The sequence below is a fragment of the Acomys minous genome (genome assembly GCF_964271855.1).
Source record: "Acomys minous genome assembly, chromosome: 8".
Classification (NCBI taxonomy): Eukaryota; Metazoa; Chordata; class Mammalia; order Rodentia; family Muridae; genus Acomys; species Acomys minous.
In genome coordinates this window covers 6,355,078-6,367,550 of record NC_140489.1, presented here as the reverse complement: position 1 = coordinate 6,367,550, position 12,473 = coordinate 6,355,078, and the positions used below count along the sequence as shown (strand labels likewise).

The 12,473-nt window shown below is 42.9% G+C and overlaps 1 gene segment (V, D, J or C); it reads right to left on the bottom strand.

Moving 5' to 3' along the window:
* LOC311603962 (Ig gamma-1 chain C region secreted form-like) overlaps positions 1–12,473 on the bottom strand; it is a 615,341-nt gene that overhangs the window by 367,329 nt on the left and 235,539 nt on the right.

The following is a 12,473-nucleotide window of genomic DNA, read 5'->3' as shown; positions in this document are numbered from 1 at the left end:
GATTTTGGTCTTATTTCTCCAGTTGTCTTGTTTCCCTTCTAGTCATCCCTTTTTCTCACCACCTCTCACCTTTGCTTTCACATTATGATTATTACCCTGTCCTTGCTCACCCTTGTCATCCACTTAAGAAATCTTCCATTCCTAGCATTCTAAATCCAATTTTAAAACCTACACAAAGAAGCCCAAACCCCTAATACATACACACACACAATTTACTTCCTGCATGTGACAGAAACAGGTGGGTTTGTTCTTCCCAATCTTCATTATGTTATTTGAGATAAAGACTTCCAGCTTCATCCATATTCATCCAAAATGCAGAAGATTCTGAGGAAGAGGTGGAATAAACATAAGACTTGGAGCATTTGGGGGAGTGCTGTGAGGTGCTTTCTTCTAGGACACCACAGATACCTAGCCACTGTCATCATACTGCAGGAGTCACACCACTGTGGTCACTGCTTTGCTCTGTTGTCATTTCAAGTCCAGACACTGAGTTTTCCTTTGATGACTAAATGCCATTCTTGGGCCCATGCTGCTTCAGGATCCAGTTAGGCTCATTTCATTCAGGTTAATCTTCAAGTTGACCAGCCAGGGCTCTCACAGTCCAGGCGTCCATGGAAGAGCAACGACAAAGCCCTTTAGACTCCTGGTGTTGCTTTCACAGTCAGACTCTTCCTGTTCACGAAGGGCCTGACTTTAGTTCCTTATCACGGTGCAGGATTATACTTCATATAGTAAATCCCTTCCTAAGTGACTGTTTCTGTGAGCATTGAGTCCATTTACCAACATCTTGCATCTCCAGCTGTTTCAGCCATCTCTTGATCCATAATTCAGCAAAAGAATCAAATAATTCATTAGCACACACTTAAGTGTGTAGCGGCAAAGATTAAGCCTAGAATCATTTTTGAAAGGATCAATATTAGTATATTAACCTTAATATAATTTTATGTTTTATCCATAATCTTCCCACACCATTAAAATATATTCCCACAAATATTCCTTAGGCCTCAAGCATTACACCGAAATTCTGGACATGAAATTCATACCAGTAAGCCAGGCATGGAAGAGGAAGGAGAAGCAATGGAGGGAGGGCTCCCTAGCACCCACATGCTGCCTGGGGCTGGGACAAGCTGAGCCGTTGAGGTCAGCCTGTGTTTGAAGGTAGAAGGCATGGTGAAACAGAGCCTTGGAGCATGTGCCCCCCCAGTGTGCAACTTCACAGAGCTGTGTTGGAGCCCTTGGCACCAGCCTTGTGCTCAGTAGAAAGGCAGCATACAAAGTGCAACCCAGAGCTGGGGCAGGTAGGTGTGGTTTCCGGCTGTTGCCCATAAGGGACAGGATACAAGAGAATGTGCACCATCCTATGTAAAGATGCTGCTGCATCAGCAGAGAAATTGCTATATTTTTGAAATGATTGCAATTTTATATATCCTTTTTAAGAGAGATCAGAACAGAGCTGACATAGATAAGAAAATGAATGAAAAATCCATGCTAAGTTACAAGGCAGGGAAACACATCCTGACAGGCTCTATGGCAGGTGCCACATAATTTTGACAAATGGTAGGAGTACTAGCCATACCTTGAGGCAATACTACCCATCGATATCTTTTATAAGGTTCTCGAACATTAACAGAGGGAACGCTAAATGCAAACCGCTGTGAATCATTGGGATGTAGGGGAATAGTAAAGAAACAATCTTTCAAGTCAATTACAGTCATATGCCAATGCTTAGGAATGGCTACTGGAACAGGGAGGCCAGGTTGAGTGGCCCCCATAACTACCATCGTAGCATTGACAGCTCTAAGGTCATGTAACAATCTCCATTTTCCTGATTTCTTTTTGATAACAAAAATAGGTGTGTTCCAAGGGGATGTAGAATGTATAATATGACCTAGAGCGAGCTGCTCTTGTACAAGCATATTGGTAGCCTCCAACTTCTCTTTAGACAGGGCCATTGTTCAACCCAAATTGGGGTATCATTTTTCCAGTCAATAGGCATACTGGGAATTGGAGACTGTTCAACAATTGCCCCTATGGAAAATACCCTAACCCCTGTTTATCAGAAAGATGGCAGAGAGTTATTTCTTGGTCTGAAACAGGACAGTTATTGCCCTGTAGGTTTTTGCCTAAACCTCGTCCTGGAGAAAATCCTTGTTGATTTAACATACTTTGTACTGGCTGTGTGGTCAATACAGCCACCATTCCTTCCAGTATATCCCTTCCTCATAAATTCATAGGAATATGAGGGAGGACATATGGCTGAAATATTCCCTGATGTCCCTCCTCATCCTTCTAAGTCAAGATCTTAGTACTGTGAAAAGGAGTGTTGGCTGTTCCCACTCCTTGCAATTGGGTATCTGTTTGTTGCAGTGGCGAGGCCGTAGGCTAATAGGAGAGAGAAAGGACCGAGGTGTTTGCTTTCACATCCAGTAGACCTTTAAAGCCTCTGCTATCAATTTTCAGTGTAAGCATAGGGCGGTCATTAAGGGTTGCACTCCAATAAGCCACTAGTCCAGGAGAGCTGAACCCTCCCTTGTCTCTCTTTTCCTTTATAAACGGGTTGGTTGTTTGGAACTGAGTTACTAGGATTATTTGCACTTATACCACCTCCTTGGAGAATGGCCAGAATACCCTTAGTAGTTTCCACCATAATTTTTATTTCCCCCTTTGTATCAGCTTCAATGACTCCAGGAATAACTTTAAGACCTCTCATAACGGCAGAACTTCGACCCAGCAACAGTCCCAATGAGCCATCAGGTAACGGACCAAAAATTCCTGTCCCAATGGCCTGGGGGCCCACCTGAGCTGTTAATATGACTCCGGTGGAGGTACAGAGGTCTGATCCTGCGCTGCCTGCTCGCATAAAATGGCTTTCTTTGGGGGATAGAATACACAGGTTGAATCATTTGAAGGGCAGGTGTCTGCAATGCTCCGCACACCTGTCTTGATGGGGCTTGGAGCTGACCCCGGGGCTCATTTCCCTGCAATGGAGTCCCTTGCCTATTTGTCTTAGAGTGGCGCTCATTCCCCCAATGATACCCTCGTTGGCAACAAGGACACAAACCTGGCTTAGTATGACCAATTCTATCTCAAGCTTGTCCAGTCTCCCTTTGAGTACACTCTTTCTTAAGGTGTTCTGTCTGGCCACATCTGAAACATGTTTTGGGCCGGACTCCCACAGAAGGTGACCCGTCCCTGAAAAGCAGAAGCTATTACTAGTCCTATTATGTGAGTAGTATCTATACTTTGGCAAATTTTCAGATAGTCATCCACACTTTTATATTTATAAGGCCGAAGGGCTTCCTGACAATACTTATTAGCATTTTCAAAGGCCAATTGTTTAATAATAGGCATGGCTCCTTCCACATCTCCAAAAATCCTTCCTGCCAATTGCATAGGGTGATAAACAAGTTCATGGAAGGGCTCCCAGGGTCCCTGGACTACTTTAGACAGCTGTTCTCCTGCCCCCTTATTAAGCAAGGACTTCGAAGCCCTCGTGGCACAAGTTGCAATCTGTGCATACACAGCTGGGTCATATTGTATCTGGGCACTAAATTCAATATACAAACCCATGCCTGCTAGCATATCCATGTTTCTCTGTGGAACCTCAGCCACTGTGTCACCTGCGGCAGTCTGAATACACTGTTCTTGATAATCACTGTGCCAAAGCAAATAATCACCCCCACTGAGGACTGCTCTACACATTTGTTGCCAATCACTAGGTGTTAAGAATTGGCCTGTGAAGGATTCAAAAATGGAAATATGAAAAGGGGCATGTGGACCATAGGCCATAACTGCCTTCTTAACATCCCAACTGTATCCGCTCCATCATCATCTCCTGATCCCATCCTCCAACCCTAATAACCTCTCACTCCATACCATAGTCCTCAGAATGGGAAGTCCTCCTCTTCCAACATCTGACTTCAGCCTATCAAGTCTCATCTGTACCACCTGTATCCTCTTCTGCTGTGGTGTACAAGGGCACCCTGCCAGGAGGACATAATCAACATGAGGGTCTAGAGTCCATGTCAGAAACAGACGCCACTCCCGATATTATGGAAACCCTAAGGAGACTATGCTGTCTGTGTACTTTATCTGAGCAGAGGGTCTAGGTCCACATCATATATGGCCCTTGATTGGTGCATCAGTCTCAGTATTGTAGTGTGGTTATCCTGTATTATGTGGCTAATATCTGCTTATGAGTGAGAAAATATTATAAATGTCTGTCTGGGTCTGAGTCATGTCACTCAGGAAAATAATTTACAGTTCCCTCCATTTGCCTGCAAATTTCAGCATTTCCTTGTTTTTAACATCTGAGTGGTAATGCATGTGTAAATGCACCATACTTTTCTTTATCAACTTTTCTGTTGAGGTACATCCAGCTTGTCTCCACATTGTGGCTATTACAAATAAAGCTGCTATGCACATAGATGAGCAAATATCTTTGTTGTGTGGTGGGGAATCTTTTGGGTATATGCCCAGGAGTGGTATGGCTGGGTCTTCAGGTGAATTAGTCCCAATTTACTGTGAAAATACCAGAATGATTTCCAAAGTGGTTGTACACCTTTGCACTCCCACCAGCAATGGAGGAGTGTTCTGCTTTCCCCATATCCACACCAACATGTGCTGTCACTTGAATTTTTGATCTAAGACATTCTGACAGATGGGATATCAGAGTCATTTTGATTTGCATTTCCCTGATGCCTGATGTTTCTTACATAGTCAATATTCCTCTGATGAAAGGTCTCTAGAATGAGGTGTTCATTGGCTCTATCTGAACAAGGAGTGTAGATGTACCGAATGTGTTGCACTTGGTTGGCACAAAAGCTTGTGCAGGCCCCTGGTTCCAGATCTGCCTGCCTTGATGGTCTCCTGAACCCTCTGCGTCCTTCCACCACCCCGTTCTTCCATACCAATTTCAATATTCCACCCAGAGTAAGGGAGCAAGTCCCAATATTTGTCCTGATCTGCAGCTTAGTGGAATCTTTCAGACGACATCAATGTGGGACTTACTTCCACTTATATGTGATAAAAGTGAATGGTTCTTTAAAAGATAAGTAATATTCCTCTCCTGGATGTGACAGAGAGTATCCTAACTTTTGACAGGGAGTAATGAAGTTTCAAACACAATATTTATTAACCAAAATAAAGAATGTGTTTTTGAAATATTACTATTTGAATTAAGGCCTCATATATTGCACAGAAACTCTTCAATTATGCTATTTACCAGCACTAGACAAACACGTTTTACAGAAATAGTTCATTTTCAAGTATGTAATATTTTCATGCACTGTGTAATTTATGGTTTTGTATTACTTAAATGCTGATTTCTGTACCCGCAGATATCTGATTGCAGTCTTTACTTTGGTATTGCTATTCTTTGGCTGCTCTTGAACATGCCCTCCAACACCTTCTGATTGGTTTAATAAAGACCTGAATGGCCATTAACTGTTGTCATAGAGGATAAAAGGATTTCTGTCAAAGATAGGAACTCTAGGGATGAACAAGACTCAGGATGGGTCCCAAGCCAAACACCGAGAAAGAAACAAGAGCCAGAAGTAAAAGTGTTGAGGAGCAGTAATGGGCCATGTGGTGAGACATAGGCCAGGGCAGTATTTTTGAGTTAGAGCAGCTGAGAATCTACTCTGATGTTGTGATTAAGTTTATAATAAATATAATAGAGTAAGACTCTGTGTCATTATTTGGGAGCTGATTGCCCAAAGAAAGTCACATTTTAATTGGTGTCTAACAGAAGGACACAGAATTCAAACTTAGAACACTAGACTCAGGCATTATACCAAAAGTTCTGGACATGAACTTCAGACCAGTAAGTGAGTCATGGAAGAGGCAGGAGAAACGAGGTAGTGGTGGCTCTGAAGCATCCACATGCTGCCTGGGGCTGAGACAAGCTGAACAGCTGAGTTCAGCTGTGTTTCTAGGCAGGAGGGATGGCCAACCAGAACCTCAGAGCCACAAAATGGGTGTGAAATAATGTGGGCTGAGGCTGCAGTGCTACATCCCAATGGTCCTGGCCATTGTAGCCCTGGATGTTTCACACAGTCATCACAGTTGGATGATATTCTATTGAACCTGATGTTTTTAAAACCCTGTAGAATCTTCCAGCATAATTTGGGAGTTCATGATCCCAGACTTTCATCACAGGAGGAGATTCCCTCCTCATCAGACACATGTTTCTGTCCTTGGATGGGAATCCCTAGGAGTGCATAGGGCATAGAGGAACAAGAAAAACTTTCTGAATTTAGTTCATCACTCACAGATCTGAAAGCTAGCACACAAATCCTTGGGCTGTCTGCTTTGGTGTACACACACACACACACACACACACACACACACACACACACACACACATTATGTGATATGACACTACACTGATGGTTCCTCTGTCTGCAAATAGGATACTGTAAAAATTGACCTGAAGGAGCATGAGACAAGCACTGGGCAATATCATAGCAGTGAAGTAAACACTTGTGATGGTCTCATGTTCTAGGATTCCTTTGGCCAGAGTCTGAGCTTAGGAAGGGCAAAGATGAGGCAGGCATATGGGCCTCTGATGAGGGCCTGCAACTTGTAGACAACTCAGTTCCATTACTAATCCCCCTTTGGAAACACAGGGATGTAGTCATGCTCCACCTCTCTCCTCCTTTGTTTTTTTCAATCAATCTTTCATCATGTGCTCTCACACACTCTCTGCATTGCAATCCAAGGATGCACATGTACTTTACAAATGTACAGAAATTACAAGAACTTTGGTGTTTTCCTGTCAGAAGGCATCCAATACCAAATATTATAGAACCCGTTGGGTAAGGTCTATGGGAAGAAATCACAGAACCCTTCTGTCTCAGGCATCACCCTATCTGGACCAGATTCCAGTTACCCAGAATTCACCAGAGCAGTTGTGGCTGGTAAGATTCTTCTCAGGAACATTATCATCACATAGGTGGCTGGACCTGACAGGCTGAGTAGGGCAGAGAAGGTTGCATCACTTTGTTGAAAGACCCATGGCTTCAGCCTGCATCTTTCAGATCTCTGCCTAAATGGTGAACCTGTAAATACAGAGCCCACATTTTCCATTTCTCCACAACTCACAGAACAACAATATGTTGCAGCCACAGCTGTGCCATCACCAGGGAGCACAAAGCTCTATGACAAACTGACATACTTAGATCATGTTCAGGTGCATCATGTTTGATTAAACAGTCATCATTCCCTGGCTTCCAATGCCTCCTACTAATATAATGAGTCATCCACATGATCTCAGAGTGTCCTTGAAAACAATGTTCTATTCTGGTTCTTGGTTCCACACCTGACTACTTCTGAGCCTCAGATGACGAACCCAACTCAGAATGAGCCACAGGTCCTTCACATCATGAAGTGGAGTAGATTTGCAAAAAAGAACCTTAGAAGCCTGGAGGAAAGAAAATCTATTAATATGTGAAAGTGAAATTCATGATGCTCATTAAATCCTGAGGAAACTATGTAAACAAAACAATAACAAATAATTAGGGAGGAAGAAAAGAAATGGGACCGATGGAGTGGTCAGGAGCTGGTAGCATCTTACCCAAGCACAATGATTATCCCTACCTACATTGGCCTCACTGCTCAGGTCTGAGCCTCACATACATTTTATTATCAGCCTCACAGCAGGTAAGGGATGGCTCTGTTGTGTATGATTTGTGTGTGCATGATGGAGAGACTGAAGGTCATATGGTTTCATAGTCACAGGCCCTTCCTGATTTCCCTGTTGGCTCTAACTTGAATCTCACACAGGCTCTAGCCATGAAACCTTACTGAGTCTCTGCCCGGAGGCTTGGCTACCACAGTCTCAAGAGTCCTTTGATTTCTTAGGATCTGATTCTGGTTCCCACACAGAATCACCATTGCCCTGTGGGACGATCTGCAGGTTTCTCAAGTCAGAATTTGCACTACCTTTTAAGATAATCTATGGGCGGTGGAAACTGCTCTGTGCTTAAAGTTCTTACCATATAAGAACAAAAATCTAAATTTGGTGCTCATGAGTACAAAAAGAGGAAGGTATTGTAGCCAAGAATTAATCCCACCTCTGGAACCTTCAGACCATGTCAACCTTCATCATTCTGAACTCACTGTAAACTTATGTTATGGATACATAGATAAGACAAGCTTAGCTTTAAAACATGTAATCTGTTGTAGTTTAGAATTCATGTGTTTTTGTGATTAATTGTTCTCTATTGAATATGAAGTAATTCCCTTTTCTCAGAAGTGTAAGTACAGTCACCAACAGTAAATGGTGTTGAAAATTGGAAACATGACTTCAGTTGAATTAGAGATGTCTAACATCATCCACCTTTTCTCTTGAATGTATGTGTGTGAGAGTGGTTTATTTTCTCTGTCTGTCTGTCTCTGCCTGTCTGCCTGTCTGCCTGTCTGCCTGTCTCTCTCTCTCTCTCTCTCTCTCTCTCTCTCTCTCTCTCTCTCTCTCTCTCTCTCTCTCTCTCTCTCTCTCTCTCTCTCTCTCTCTCTCTCTCTCTCTCTCTCTCTCTCTCTCTCTCTCTCTCTCTCCCCTTATTGCCCTGTAGATTTGCAAATAAGTAGCAGACTCAGGGCTTTTGTACGGAAGCCTAAGTTTATATTAGCTTACTAGAGATCTCCACAAGGAGGCCTGTCTACAGATCAAAGAGCCTGCTTTTAGGACCCCCCTGAACTTTCTGGCAGAAGCCACTTTTTACAGCCTCAACCACAGGAAAATTGTGGTCAGTTTAAATTCTCTTAGGCCATGGTACATTCAGTCCCAGGAGAAGAAACCTTGGGCTCCCTTTTTGCTTTCTTCTTTCTTCTCTCAATCCAGATCAGTTGCCTGAGTCATTATTCTGGAGACCCAAGAGATAAAGTAAACAGGTAAGGCATCTGCATCCAGGCCCAGAGACCCTACCCTGAGTTTCTCAGAGCAGCTGCCAGGCATAAACACTCCATGGCCTTCAGGACTCTGAATAGGCTGTAACTCTCTGTCACTCAGAGCTCTATTGCTCTCAGCACCCCCTGCTGGTCATCAGCTCCCTGCAGGGAGGTTTGAGGCTGAGTTCTCAGTGTCACTCACTCACTCTGTCTCTGGCATAGTAATATGTGGCTGTGTCCTCAGACCTCACACTGTTCATGTCCAGGTACAGGGTGTTCTTGGCATTGTCTCTGGAGATGGTGAATCGGCCCTTCATGGCATCAGCATAATAGGTGCTACTACTAGGACTAATGTATGAGACCCACTCCAGCCCCTTGCCTGGAGCCTGGTGGACCCAGCTCATCCAATAGCTACTGAATGTGAATCCAGAGGCTGCACAGGAGAGTTTCATGGACTTTCCAGGCTGTACCAAGCCTCCCCCAGACTCCACCAGCTTCACCTCACACTGGGCTCCTGACAATATGGACAATACTGGTCATAAAACTGTCACAATTTTTCTCTTTCTGATGTACACACACACATACACACACACACACACACACACACACACACACACACACACACACACATACACAGCATCTCTTCTCCATAAATTACCTTTTAAAATCAAGACAAAGAAAACCAAGCTGATCCCCAAGTCCATGGTGAGTGATCTGTGTTCAATGCTGATCACTGAATGGGAGGATCTGGGAATCCAGGGCTGAGCTCCTCTGCCAGAGCTGCCAGGTCAGACAGCACTGTTTTTCATGGGCACAGAGAAGCCTCATTTGCATGTCTTCCTGCTGTAGCAGGCTATGTTGTTGTACCTGGGCAGGAAGCAATGCTCAGAGCTGATATAAGACTTCAAAGAATTTTGTCAGATGTATGGTTGGTGAAGCGCTTTTCCCAGTCTGTAGGCTGTCACTTTGTTCTGTTGACAGTGTCTCCTGCCTTACAGAAGCTTCTCAGCTTCACGATGTCCCATTTTTTAATTGTCAACCTTAAGGCCTGGGCTGTTGGTGTTCTGTTCAGAAAGTTGTCTCTTGTGCCAATGTGTTCCAGGATCTTTCCCACTTTTTATTCCAGCTAATTTAGTGTCTCTGGTTTTATGTTGATGTCTTTAATCCACTTGGACTTGGGTTTTGTGCATGGTGACAAATATGGGTGTAATTGCATTTTTCTACATGTAGACGTCTAGTTGGTCCAGCACCATTTGTTGAATATGCTCTGATTTTTCCATTTATAGATTTGGCTCCTTTGTCAAAAATCAAGTGACCATATGTGTGTGGGTTCATATCTGGGTCTTCAATTCGATTCCATTGATCAACCTGCCTATTGCAGTACCAATACTATGCTGTTTTAATTATTATTGCTCTATAGTATAGCTTGAGATCCAGTATGGAGATTCCTCCTGAGGATCTTTCTGGACACTAGGTCAAGGAGCACGTACCATGAAAGTCTTTACTTATGAGGAAAATGGGACAGAGGGGAGGAAATTCTATTGGGATTTAAGATGAGAGAGGCATGGGAGAATGGGGAAATAGAAGGACTCAAAGTGTCTTAGATACCTATAAGAAGAACATTATGATGTGCGTTTCTGGGCCCAGCAGTCTTGCTCAAACAATGACACCAGCCAAGGACTATACATGCAGTAAACATTTAACCATGACCCAGATCTAGCCAATAGACAGGACATTCTCCACAGATGAGTGGAGAGTGGGCACTTATTTTCACACTAATTTTGGTGCCCTGTATTTGACCACGTCACCTTGAGGGGGATCCTGGTGACACTCAGAGGAAGGATAGCAGGCTACCAAGAAGAAACTTGATACCCTAGGAGCATATACAGGGGGAGGAGGTCCCCCTCGGTCATAATCATAGAGAAGAGGAGTAGGGGGAAAGCAGGAGGAAGGGAGGAATGGGATGATACAAGGGATGGGATAACTATTGAAATGTAATATGAATGAATTAATGAAAAAAGAAAAAAGACATCAAAGACTGATGACAGTTCCAGAAATTAACACAGAATGGTTGCTCTGTATGCAGCTTTCCATTGTTAAGTATTCATTATACTTTAGTTCTCCTTAGTGCACATGTACACAACATGCTGTGTGTATATACTGCTATGTCTCCCCAGGATAATTGGAAAATTAAATATCTCCTCACACAGTGTTATATCTATATATGAGCTCAGTCTTTCCTATTGTCTGAACTTGACATGGTTTCTCCCTGATGTGGCTCTTGGACAGGGTCATGATTTTATGGAGATGTTATCAGAATTCCTTCTCTCTGATGAGGACACTTGGGACTATCTTGAATTTTACTCATTTATGAGAGACCACTCTCTTTATGGCATAGGAGGCTTGCAAATGTGTCATCCTTTGTCACTCCTGGTCTTCCACTCAGTGTTTGTATATGGAGACACTGTTATTTGCAGCACATTGACTTGTTTTGTAACTGAAGTTTCACCATGATTTCTTCAAATTCTGTCCAATGTTCTCATCTTCTATCTTTACATCAGACAACAAATAACTGTCTTTGTGTTAGGCTTGATTTCATTTTCCCATGAAGCAATGCAGTTCCTGGGTGAAGAGACCATGTGCAAAGCCACAGAAGCTGTGACTGCTGAGCAAGGACAAGAAGTGAAAGCAAAGACAACCTCCCTGCCTGTTTGTGCCTTCTGTACCCTTACCCAGTACATGTCAAACCAACTACATCTTCAGGATCTTAACTTTATCTTGTAGCTTCAGAGGGGGACCCCATTGCCTTGCTTTGGAGAGGTGAAGGGCCCCTTGATCATGTCCAACTTTTTGACTTTCACTGTCTGAATCATGTTCCAGCGGCTTGACCCTACCATGTGGGTTCATAACTAACTCTTCACAGATGAGCATAATAAAGGAAGGATGTGCAATTTAAAAAAGAATTATTTGGTTAGCTCTGTAGCCCATTTTAATTGGATTATTTGTTTTGTTGGTGTTTAATTTCTAGCGTTCTTTGTATATTTTGGATATTAGTCCTCTGTCAGATGTAGGGATCATGAAGAACATTTCCCCATTTTTAGGCTACTTTTGTTGTATTGACAGTGTCCTTTGCCATACAGAAGCTTTTCAGTTTCATGAGGTCTCATTTATTAATAGTTGATCCTAAAGCCTAAGCTGCAGGTGTTCTGTTGAGGAAGTTGTCTCCTGTGTCAATGAATTCAACACTCTTCCCCACTTTCTCTTTTATAAGATTTAGTGTTTTTAGTTTTATACTTTAAGGCTCTTGATCCACTTGGACTTTAGTTTTGTGCAGTGTTACAAATATGGGTCTATTTGGATTTTTCTCCATGTATACATACAGTAAGACCAGTTCCTTCTGGCTTTTATGGTCTCTGCTGAGAGGTCATGTGTGATTCTGATAGGTATGCCCTCATATATTACTTGGCATTTCTCCATGCAGCATTTAATATTTTTCTTTATTCTGTACATTTAGTGTTTGTATTATTACTTGTTTGGAGGATTTTCTTTTGTGGTCCAATCTATTTGGTGTTCTGCAGGCCTCT